Genomic DNA, 12,149 nt, shown 5'->3' on the forward strand with positions numbered 1-12,149 from the left:
AACAAGACGTAGTATATTTTGCTTCTCCTCTCGCTTCCCTTGGTCTTTAAATTATTCATACACATACACAAAAAAATAAATCTTTAAATTTTTATTAAGGATTCTAATAAAAGCATTTATTGCTTGTTTTTATTTTTAAAAAGAGAAAAATAAAAATAAAAATTATATTTACCTTCCCTCAAGATGGCTAAAAAGAGGAGTAGAATTTGATTATTGTAAAATACTATATAATTAAATTTACTTTGTAATGATCCAAATAATAAAAATGGTATTTAAAATAATAAAGAAGAAGGAAAATGGAAATAGTAACAGAAGGAAACAGTCGACTTCACGTTCGTCGATGACATTGCACTTTAGAAGGAATAACCGAGGAAAATTATCAGGGTCTCGTCGACGAACATAAGAGATTCGTCGACAGAGGGTATAAGAGGACCTCGTTGACAAACACAGGGGATTCGTCGACAAGGGTATAAGAGGACCTCGTCGACGAAGACAAGATTCGTCGACGAGAAGATACTAAGAGAGTTTTGGGGAAGTCTAAAATTCGTCGACGAAAGGTGCAGGTTCGTCGACGAACTTTCTACAGGACTCGTTGATGAGATGATGTGTCTCGTCGACGAATCTAGTCCTATAAATATCAAAAACCTGGATTTAAACGTCAAAATTTAGAAAAATCTCACACACACTCTCTCTCTATTCAGTTTCTCTCCCTTCTCTCTTCGATTCCAACTCCGTCGCTCGCCGGATCGATGATCTGAAGCCACAACGACGCTCCTAGAGAAGTTCTCTGCATATCTGCCGGAGCGGATCGTCGGTGGAACTCCGTTGAAAATCATCCCTGAGTTGAGGTAAGAGTTTTTAAGTCAAATTTGGTCCTACTGTAGTTATAGGAAATGATATTCACGTAAAAATACTGAAATTTTGTACTGAAAGTTTTCATTTTCAGAGTATTGATTAGGAAATCCTATAGGTGCGAGATCAGAATTTATAGGGGCTTTTCTTAGTAACCAAGTAAGGGAATAAACTAAAACAGTTATTTTTTCACACGTATTATTATTATTATTAGCAAAGAAATGTTCAGGGAATATGCATGATATTTGAATATTATTGAGAAAATGTATGTTATTGGGAAAATACTGCTATTGTACGGAGAATGAGATTTTAGAATGAAATGTACAAAATTACTTAACTTAATGTGGCATGAACGTCATTTTCATGAAAGGTAATGATATGACAAATTTTACGAGTAAAACATGTTTTCAGGTATTATGAAAAGATACAGTATGTTATGATGATTTTGACAAATACATGATAATTGATTTATTTTTAGAATGATATATATGAAATGATTTTGGCGCGAGGCCGTATATATATATGAAATGATTTCGGCGTGAGGTCGTATTTATGAAATGATGAAAAATGTTATAATCTCATGTATTATATGTTATCAGAACCCGAATGTTAGTTTAGTTCTATTCAGGAGCATGGTTTCGTAGCTTATAGATTAGATATCTATGATCAGATTAGTGCTAACCACCCCACGAGGGGGTGAGAGATGGATAGTCGATGTGGCTTTCAGTAGAGTATGGACGTCCACCCAAGAGTCCGGACTAGGTTGTGGCGGGTCCATCGTACTTACAGACATTTTTGACTCGACAATTAGGGGTGAGCATAATTCAGTGAAAACCGAATTAACCGGCTGAAATTGGTCGGTTCGGTTCGGGTAAAAATCCCGGTTCGGTCGATTCGGTTATAATTCTACAAAATTTTGGTTAATCGATTTTGGTTCGATTAAGGGTAAAAAAATTTTCAGTTAACCGATTAACCGAATTACTAATTAATTATATTTTAAATATAATTTATGAATATAAATTTTGCTTATGCAAGTGCATTGAGGAGTTTAATTAACCTATTTGGATTTTTTGTTCTATGGTAAAATATTATTTTCATTAATAAAATTAATAAATAAGGTATTTAATTAAGTTGGATTTGGTTTTAAAAAAAATTTATAATTGTATTATATTTTTAGCAATTAATTTTAAATGATTTCGGTTAAAATCGTTTAACCGAATTACTCGAATGGGCAATTCGGTTGGGGTCGGTTCGGTTAATGGTATTATTTAACCGAATTTTTCGGTTAATTCGGTTAATTACCCGAATTTAACCGAGCCGACCGTTTGCTCACCCCTATCGGCAGTGGTCGGCCAGTCATTGTTGGGTCCCGCCTTCGGGTTGCACAACCCTTCATGGGGGATAATACATGACATCAGTTAGCTATTCATCCTGGGTATGTTTTCAGTATTATCAGTTATAACAGATGTTTTATGTATGATATGATTTATTAGCAAATATGAAAGTATATGATTATTTAGTACGATATGATGAACATTTACAGAAATATGAAATGTACTGTATATGTATAATTGCCTTAAATATACATGTTATCACACAATTGTATTTAGTTTATTTTCCTTTACTGAGAAGTGTCTCACCCCCGAACATTAAATGATTTTCAGGAAACCCAGAGAGACTGGCGAGTCAAGGCCGCCGTTGAGTGAGTTGAACTTCCCCACTAGAAGGGTAAACGTTGTTCTAGGATCAGAAGATTTTTGTTGTATGATCCTAAGATTATTTTGATGTTTTGGAGGTTGTATATAAATACAGTATTTTGGTGATGTAATAAACTCTGGTATTATGTATATTACGGTTTTGAGAATGTGATTTATATTTACTATTGTGTAGGTTTCCGCTGTGAATGACAAGTATTCTCGTTACCCACGGGTTCAGGTTGACTTTTCTATTTATTATGTTTCATTTTATATTAAGGTCGTTACATACTTACTATCTATTAATTTTTAAAAATACATTGAAAAATATATCAAGATTATATGTATTTTAGAAATCTAATTTTTATCAATTTTATATAAAATTATTTTTTTTTGTAATATGCTCTCATATTATATATTATATGACAAGTTTAATAAATAACTTATAAAATCAATTCGCGCTTTGTGCCAGTACTTTGAAAATTAGTTTTGACAATAATATTAGAATTTAATGCATTATATTACATTATTTGGACTTGTGAAATATTAATAAATTTATGGAATAATATAATATTTATAAAAATTGCATAAAAATGTTATGAACATGTACATATTTTATAAGTTTATTTAAGATAGACCAATTTAAATGTAACATTAATTGAGAAAAATAAAATACAAATATAGACCATACTAATATTGAGTTAGAATTTAAAATGTAAAATTTGAGTAAAATTTAAAGCAAATTAAAATTCAGTGGGGCCTACATGAGGCACCCGACCGGCCTCTACTTAGAGAAGGGGAAGATAGAAAATCTAAATGTTAAAAAAACAAATTAGTTAGGCCCGTGTAAAGCCCTACTTTTGTCCGAGAGTTAAATTCAAGAAAATAATAGGGCCCGTGTGCTACCCCTTCCTCTCTCGTGAGAGAGTGGAGAGAGAGAAAAGAAAAAAAAAAAATCGATAAAACGACAAAAAAAAAAAAAAAAACTCAATGCCACGTCAATGCTAGATTGGCCCTATGCTTCACAATTCATATATAGTATAGATTTCACTATATGACTTCTTTTGAGGCTGCCATAAATATTTATTGGCTTATAAATCAAAAAAACAAAAGTTTATTTTCTTACAAGGTGTAAATAGATATTATATAGATTATTTAAAACGAATATCTATCACTATTTTGCAAATGTGTTTGTTAAAAAATCTAAAATATTAAATTAATAAATTTTTTTAGCATTATATTGGCATCATTAAAGCAATTATGAACGATTAGTTAATTTGAAAATAATTGAAATAAGAATTGTTGAATCCACAAATTTTTTTTCTAAATATATACAAATATTTACTAATATTTCAAGAGATTCTCTTAAAAACAAAGTATCAAAAAGAGAAAATAAAAAGAAATCTATTTTCTTATATTTAAATTTTCAATTGGTAGAGGTATTTTTAAAAAAAATTATTTGATAATAGATTAAAGGGAATGCAAAAGATGGTTAATTTGCTTAACCAATGGTCTTTATATATATAAACTATCAAATTTTAACAACATTTTGCACAATTTATTGCATGAAAAGAAAATAAAATTATCATGACTTTTTAGCCAAAAATTTACAAAAAACACGATACCATAATATTTCGTTTAATATGTGTTTCTAAAAATAAAAAAATAGTTCTTTAAAATTACGAATGCATTTAGAGAAATTTGTGAGGCCATAAAAAATGATCTTTAATTATCAACAAAAATGTAACTCGGTAGAAAAAAAATGTTAACTCCATAAATTCCGATACTTTGTGCGTTTATTTGTATTAAATTTAAGTTATTAGGATAAATTGCAAATAATTTAAAATAAGTGGCTTTATGATCTTAATCCAAATAATTATATCATTTTAGTAGACCAATATAATCTTTACATAATTTTATTGGACACCCAGATTTACTCCAAAAAAAAAAAAAATGGACGTATAAAATATGGAAGGGTCTTTTTTCTTAACACGTTTTTTTTATATATATATTTTCTTGGAACTTCTTCCGAGAAAGGGATTGACCTTGCATGTGATTGTGTACCCAATATCTAAACACTCATCATGTGACGATAATTAACCTCTATTTTTATTTATTTAATTTTTTTTAAAATTTTAAATTATCGAGCGCCACAAGAAAAATAAAAAAATCACTATAATTTCTCACTTTAAAAAAAAAAAAGAAAATAAAAGAAAGAAAATTCCTTCCACATGAGAAGATGGCATGGAAACTTGGCCATGTAGGAGCCGCCGGGGAGGACCCATCCTCAATAATCGATGTGCCCTTGGGGTTAAAAACACATGAAATCTTTATTAGATACCCTTTGCTAAAGAAAAAAAATCAGACTCTTGTTTTTCATCAACTTCAATGAATGACCATATACCTCTTCCTCTAACCATCCATTCTTAACCCATTTCCTGTTTTTTTTTTTTTTTCCCCTCTTTTAGTTTCAAGAATGGTTAAATAAAAACCACAATGGATTATGGTCTTCTTATTCTTCCTTTGATTTCTACAAGCTTAACTTAATTGCAAACAAAGTTTTACAAATTGTTAAATTTAAAAACCAAAGTTATAAAGTTAACTAGCTTTTTGAAACTATTGCTTGTTGGATAATTTGGCTAAAACGGATGACGACCATCTAAAAATTACTTTGAATTATGATGAGATTAGTAGAGTCTGCTTTGAGGTAAATTTCATACCTAAACCAATATTTTTCATGCAAAAACTTTTAAATTGAACCATGATTGATTTGGGTTAAAATGAGTGAAGTGGAATGACAAAGTCAAATCAAGTGGCTGATCCAATTTAATATCAGATATTTAATATCCATTCATGTGTTTTGGCCTTTGAGAGGCATATTTAAATGTTCCCGTAAATCTAAAACACTTTGAAGTTTTGTTAGAGTTCTCAAAACACAAAAAAGATAGGACTCTTCTTCGATCTTTCTAAAGATTTTTTTTTTTTATTTATTATTACGTCAGGTTTCTCTCATCCCTATCACCACCGGCGGACACTCCCCTTCGGGACACACAACCTGATGGGACCGGCGAGAGAGACTAATCCCACGCCTGCACGCACGACGCCCTTCACACGTGCAGGAGTGGAGTGCTTCATCCTCATGGTTTTTTTTATTTTATCACCAAATATATAGTTGCTAATGAAGGTAATAAAGCTAAAATTACAACCGATAATGAAGTCATAACCATTTGATTTGCACTAAGAACTTGAATGCTATAATCAATCATGTATATTGTAACCCATTTGTGACATCAAATAGTATAAAAATGAATAACCCATTTGTAACACACAATGCATCGGTTCGTTTATTTTTTCCTATTTTTCTAGACCTTAAACACCGAACAGAAAATTCTAATTCTCCTAATTCAACTATGAAAACTAGGTGGCTTCAAATGGAAGGCGGGCATGAAAGGGACACTGTGCCCATTTGCAGGGTTGGTCAATACCAAATTATGGGTAGGGCATAATGAATCAAATGGGCAAACAAGAAGAACATAATGTCAGGAAGCTGAGGGTGAAATATAAGGCAGGGGGTATTGAATTCCTGGCAGGTTTTTGGTCACAATCATTTCTTGGTTTTCATGGCTGCTTCCTTTCCCTCTGTAAAAATTGGGTGAATGCAATCATCAGTGCTGCTCCTCTTTTTCAACATGCGAGGATATGCTTATGCTTAGCTAGCCATTTCAAGCAATTAATTAGTTTGGGCATGCAAACCCTAATTGCCCCTCTCACTAATCGCCATGATCTATCAGTTCCATACCACACAGCTTTTGCTGTATTTTACCAAACAGCTCAGAGTTTACATCAATCCATTAGATGTATATATGCTTTTCCAAAAAACACACTGTACCTTCCCTTGCTTTAGGGAAAAAAAGAGAGAAGACCGACCTCTCGCAGGTGTCCGAAATAAGTGTTTAACTTAGAGACGGCACGGTTCGATTTTTTATGAAATTATTTTATAATGTGCATTTGAGTGGGCATCTAAATGAAAAATACTGTAGTAGGTGTTTCGGAGATTATTAGTCTATTTACTTACTCGATTTCTATCCTAGAGAGATTCGGCAGACTGTTAGAGCATTAAACCTCAACAAAGAGGGGAGCTAAATGAGAAATCCTCTTAAAAATAGTCCAATAATAAAGGCAAGCTCTAAAATGAGCCATTAACTTAAATATATATTATGGGTATGAGATTTCATAAAGTCATCAACTAACATATACATATATATATATAAGAGCCGAACCTCACCGTACTTGTTACTCTATGATTAGAAGATTTTGCAAACTACGACTAGACTAATGAAGCTTAACTGAGAAAATAAGCTAGGGGAGACAGGGAACACATCCACATGGCTATTAAAGCAAAATGTCATAATAAAGTTCATTAGTTCACGATGATTAACCAACCCAATGTCCCAATCCTTTTGCTTTGCTTTTCTTTTCATACACAAAGAACATATATATATATATATACTTGAATCTTAAAGCTGTACCTAGTAAACTGTATCTGTATGTCCCCCTCATTACTACTTACCTAATACTACTTTTCATGAATGACATCTGCATAATTACACATTGATTTTAAGCTATACCACCACACGTACTCTCCTTATGCAGCATTGATCACCACCTCTAATGGGTATCCATACATGAGTCGTGACATAAAATTTATCTTTTGGGTTCTGGCACTTTCTATGAAGGGAAAAAAAATACAATACAGAAGTAAAAAAAATTAATTTTTACGGGAGAATTGATGCTATCCTTCTATCAAATCTTCTTACCCAATGGAAGTACTTTAAATACTATATTTTATCAAAAAAATTTATGTAACTAATTTCATCTAATGGAATGTAAAGCCTGTTATTATTGTTTGTTATATTTTATTAAATTATACATGAATTCTATCACGTAAGACTCACTATTTGATGTATTTTTATTGAACGAAAGCTAAATCGGTATTTCCAAGTCCTCTTTGCACTTTGTTTTTGGGATTTGGGATTTGGGAGAAGCAGCGTGCCAGCATTTCATGATTTGATATGATGTGTGGTTGGGCATTGAAAATAACAGGAGCAGTATTAATATCTGGATGGAACTCAACTTCCATATATAGAGATTAATCTCAAATCCCCCACATGTCCTAATTATTAGGGCTTGCTTAATGGTGTCAAATAATTTTTACTTTAAAATATTAGAAAATTGAACCTTTTTTTTTCCATTTTTTTGTTATTTGTACAAGAACTTCAAATATATAATTTTTTATATTTTTCACATTCTTCATACAAATGTATTTTATTCAAATTTTAAAGATAATGTGTCATCTTTGTGTCTTTTAAACAAATTTGAAATGAATATAAAAATATTTTTCACAATTAAAAAGCCTTTTAGCATTTTAGAGAAAGCAATCTTCATTTATGCCCCTTTTGAGACTCGAAAATATATAAAAAATTCCCATTCCCGTGTTTAGTTATCAAAAATATGGAGAAAAAAAAATCAAAAGTATACCAAATTCATGAATAAAGTTTTGATTTTATGCATCATTAATGTTCAATTTTTCCTCATTTTTAAGTATTTTAAAATAATCTTTATTTTTTGAAAAGTATTTAATATGAAATAAAAATATAATAAAAAATAATTTTTTTCTTATTTTTCTTTTCTTGAAGTAAAATCCTTTATCTAAATGAATAATTAGCACAAACGAAGAATAAAAAAGAGCATATTTAAAGAAATGGTTATACTTAATTATGTGGCCATTATGAGGGAATGTAGGTGTGCCTTGTGCAGGCCTTTAATTTCATACCAAAAATGGGCAAGTGACTACTTAAGATGAGCAGCACAGCATTTAATATTTAATAATGATAAATAATTATAAGCACGGACTGGTTGAATAAATACAGAATTGACCATTTATAAAATGTCATTTTAATATATTAACTCATTAAAAGCACTACAAAATAGTTATTTTATTTTTTAGCTCTTTACAAAAGAAAATTTTATTGAAAACTTTTAGGGGTGTCCCCAAAAAATGATTTGTGTTGGTTTTTAGCATGCTATTTTATTTTTCTTTTTTTTTTTTCCTTCTTATTCGTCAAGAATGCATAGTTAATCTCATTCACGATTCATTCCGATTCATATTCTTATAAAAGTAAAATCCAAAATCTTTATTATAAAATTATTATTATCTAATTATTAGGGCAACCCTTATGTATTTATACTTCCTAATTATACGAAGGTGGAAGCAACCAAATAAAAAATTTCATTTGATTTTTTTTTTTTTGAAGGATTGTATATAAAATGGCCAACTTTAAGTGTGGATTGGTACCCCCAAAAGCAATCGAAAGGATAGCCTGCAAGGTTTAAGGTAGACTTTGTTATTGTCAAAAATCAAATGGCTTTCGTAGATCATCCTTCAGTCACGACCACATAAAAGGAATCAGACAAAAATGATTTGGAGGACCTAGGATGTGTTTCAGGGGATCACTTCGATACCTAAGTTAGGGATTGTGAGAGGTAAAGATTGCAAGAGTAAAAGTGTAAGAATCCAATCTAAGGTAAGTGTATTAAATAAATGAGGAAAATTAAGAAGGGTAAAAACTGCAAAGCTCATCAACTAGGCTTCCTTGCTCGTCGGCGAAGTTTCTTGTGCAGCTTGGTGGCGAAATTTAGTAGCCCGTCGACACGAAGATGTCGAGAGATTTTGGGAAATCCTAAAATCTCAGAACTTCCTCCTGCGGCTCGTTGATAAGGACGCTATCTCGTTGACAAGGCTAGCCGGGTCAAAGGGTTATAAATATCTTTTTCACTTGCTTCATTGCTAAGAAAGTTAAAACTCTCTCTATCTCTCTCTCTCTCTATAGAACTTGAAACTTCATTGCTAAGAAACTTCATTGCTAAGGAAAATCATATGTTGTATAAAATGGTAGTAATGAGATGACCGTACCTGTATTTGTATTTAGTGTATTTCTCGAATTGAAAATGATATGATTTGTTGTATACTCAAATAAGTGTGGAATGAAATGTTGTATGTAAAATGTTCTAGGGTTTTGTAAAACAGTTAGGGGCGACTAATTACTGTACGCTGATGAGTATAAGGACATGAGTTCCGAAATTGTTCCAGGTTTTGTAAATCAGTTAGGGGCGACTAATTACCGTACGTTGACGCCATGTCTCGGCTAATTATCGTGGGCGAGAGTGTCCGACTTTATATCTAAGAGTGTGAAATATCACTTGTTTGTTCCGAATGGTCACCGATGGGTGTGAGTGGACACCGTATTAGTATGATATCGCTATGAGGTTTCGGTTATTGCATGATATCAATTGCTTGAGTGTGACGACATTGACCGTATATTTGGTATCGTATGTATTGTAACTGAATTGTGAAAGTATTGGAACTGTATTGTGCTATGTTTTAGGTTGAAATAACACTTGGATGTCACACACTGATATAACCTACTTTCTTCCTTATTGAGAGGTGTCTCACCCCGAATATACAAATATTTTTCAAGTCTTTCGAGTAGCTGAAACTAGCATCTAGCGCCTGGAAGCGTGGGTGTCGGTTAGCTACGTTTAGTACCTGTGTAAGTACGGGTTTTGTAACCGGGTTGTCATTGTTGGTTTTGTAGACACCCAGAGTATGTACTGTATTTGGGAACATATATTCTAGTTATGTATAGACTCTGGTATGGTATGATGTTTGTATAGAAAGAACATTTCTACTTCGTATTTGATGAGTATGGATATATGTGAATGTGTATAGGGTATACGTGTACCCCACGGGGTCGGACCCTCATTTAATGTAGTATCATGTATGTTTTAAATGATACAGAGGCATGTTAGGTTACTAAATTCACACCTGGGGCCCATTTGCGAGTTCGGGACGTGACAAAAAGAGAAGTAAATGAGAATGAGAATGAGATGCTTACTTACTCTCAAAGTACTCTTTCATAGTGGTGGAGGCATGTCCTTCTTTAATTTAGTATTTATGAGCTTATTATTATAATTATGGGGGGTTATGGATAATTTAAGGGCATTTACATGGAGTGTTACTGTGTTAGTGGTGGTTGAATAACCGTAGCCTTTTATGAATATGCCTATTGACTTTCGGTATATTAGTTATGCAAGGGTGCTAATGATGGTTTTATAACCATATTCCCTCATTGAATGTACCTATTAATTTTGGGTATATCACTTGCCCCCTTATAACTCTCAAAATTTTTAAGTAAGCTTCTTTTATTGAGAGTGTTTCGAGGTTCCCATTCAAGCCAATTTGGGAGCTTCCAACACAATCCAAGCCAAATGCAGAGCACCTCGAATCAATCCGAGCTAGATACTGAACTATTCAGCTCAATCTAAGCCGATTATAGTGCTCCTTGGCTTAAGTTGAGCCAGTTATCTTACTCTTTGGTTCAACCTGAGTTGGTTGCTGAATGATTCGGATTAATCCGAACCAATTATATTTCTTCTTTGGCTCAAGCAAAGCTAGTTGCTTTACTCTTTGGCTCAATCCAAGCCAGTTGTTGAATGATTCGGCTCAATTCAATCTCAAATCGAGCCGAATGCTCAATCCGAGTTGGTTGGCTTATGTGGCTCAATCTGAGCCAGATGCCTTCTTAATTGGCCCAATTCGATTAGGTGAGTCTTGTTATTAAATAGAGTACATTCTATTTTTATGGGAGTAAAACTAGAATTATAGATTAGTCTGATAAAAAAAAAATTGCAATTCACATGTATAAAGACTGTCTCTTAAAAAATTATTGTCATTTGGAGGACCCAAGTAGAACCACATTTGGTAGGCCCCACTTTCAGGTCTGGGACCCATCCATGTCCTCTGTGCCTGGGCTCCAAAATATTCTTGCGACACAGTTTTCTAGAAATTTAGGTATGTGACAAAGTAGTTTGGGATGTATATTTAAAAAAGAGTATATGTTTCGTGTTAACATTTATGTTTATATAGCCTCCAAAAATATGGGTGACTCCGGTGATAAATTAAAAATTGTTTTAATTAATATAACAAATTCTTCATTTGAGTTTATACTTTAGTAAGACCGTATTTAAGTGAGAAAGAGTAAAGAGATTGACTCGTTATCTTGATAATATAAATTGATTAAATATTTAAAAATTTTTGAATATTATAGGTCATAGCTTTGTATTTGAGACGATCTTAACATTTAAGTGGAGAAGCATAGAACAGCGAGCTCATTATTCTAATAAATTATATGAGTGTACAAAAGATTTCCATCATTATTCTGATAAATTAGTTGACTAGATTGGGTCGTGCAACCTGACATGGGTCCTAGGCTTGGATTTGACGAATGTCTAACCAACGCTCGGAAATCATGACAGCATTTGGATTAACATGGAAGGTGCATCAGGGGGAAAGATCGTCGCCCCTTGAACTTGGTCCCGTACTGGGGGGTCTAAAGGGCTCGTCGGTGGCAGGAGTTCCCACCGACTATTCATACAAGAACTAGTTGACAAACATATATGATATAGGTAGGATTCAACTTTGCAATTACCAATCTTTCAAATAGATCAATTGTTATACACACATAATAGCTATACACACACACA

The sequence above is a fragment of the Malania oleifera genome, chromosome 12, assembly GCF_029873635.1.
Source record: "Malania oleifera isolate guangnan ecotype guangnan chromosome 12, ASM2987363v1, whole genome shotgun sequence".
Taxonomy (NCBI): domain Eukaryota; kingdom Viridiplantae; phylum Streptophyta; class Magnoliopsida; order Santalales; family Ximeniaceae; genus Malania; species Malania oleifera.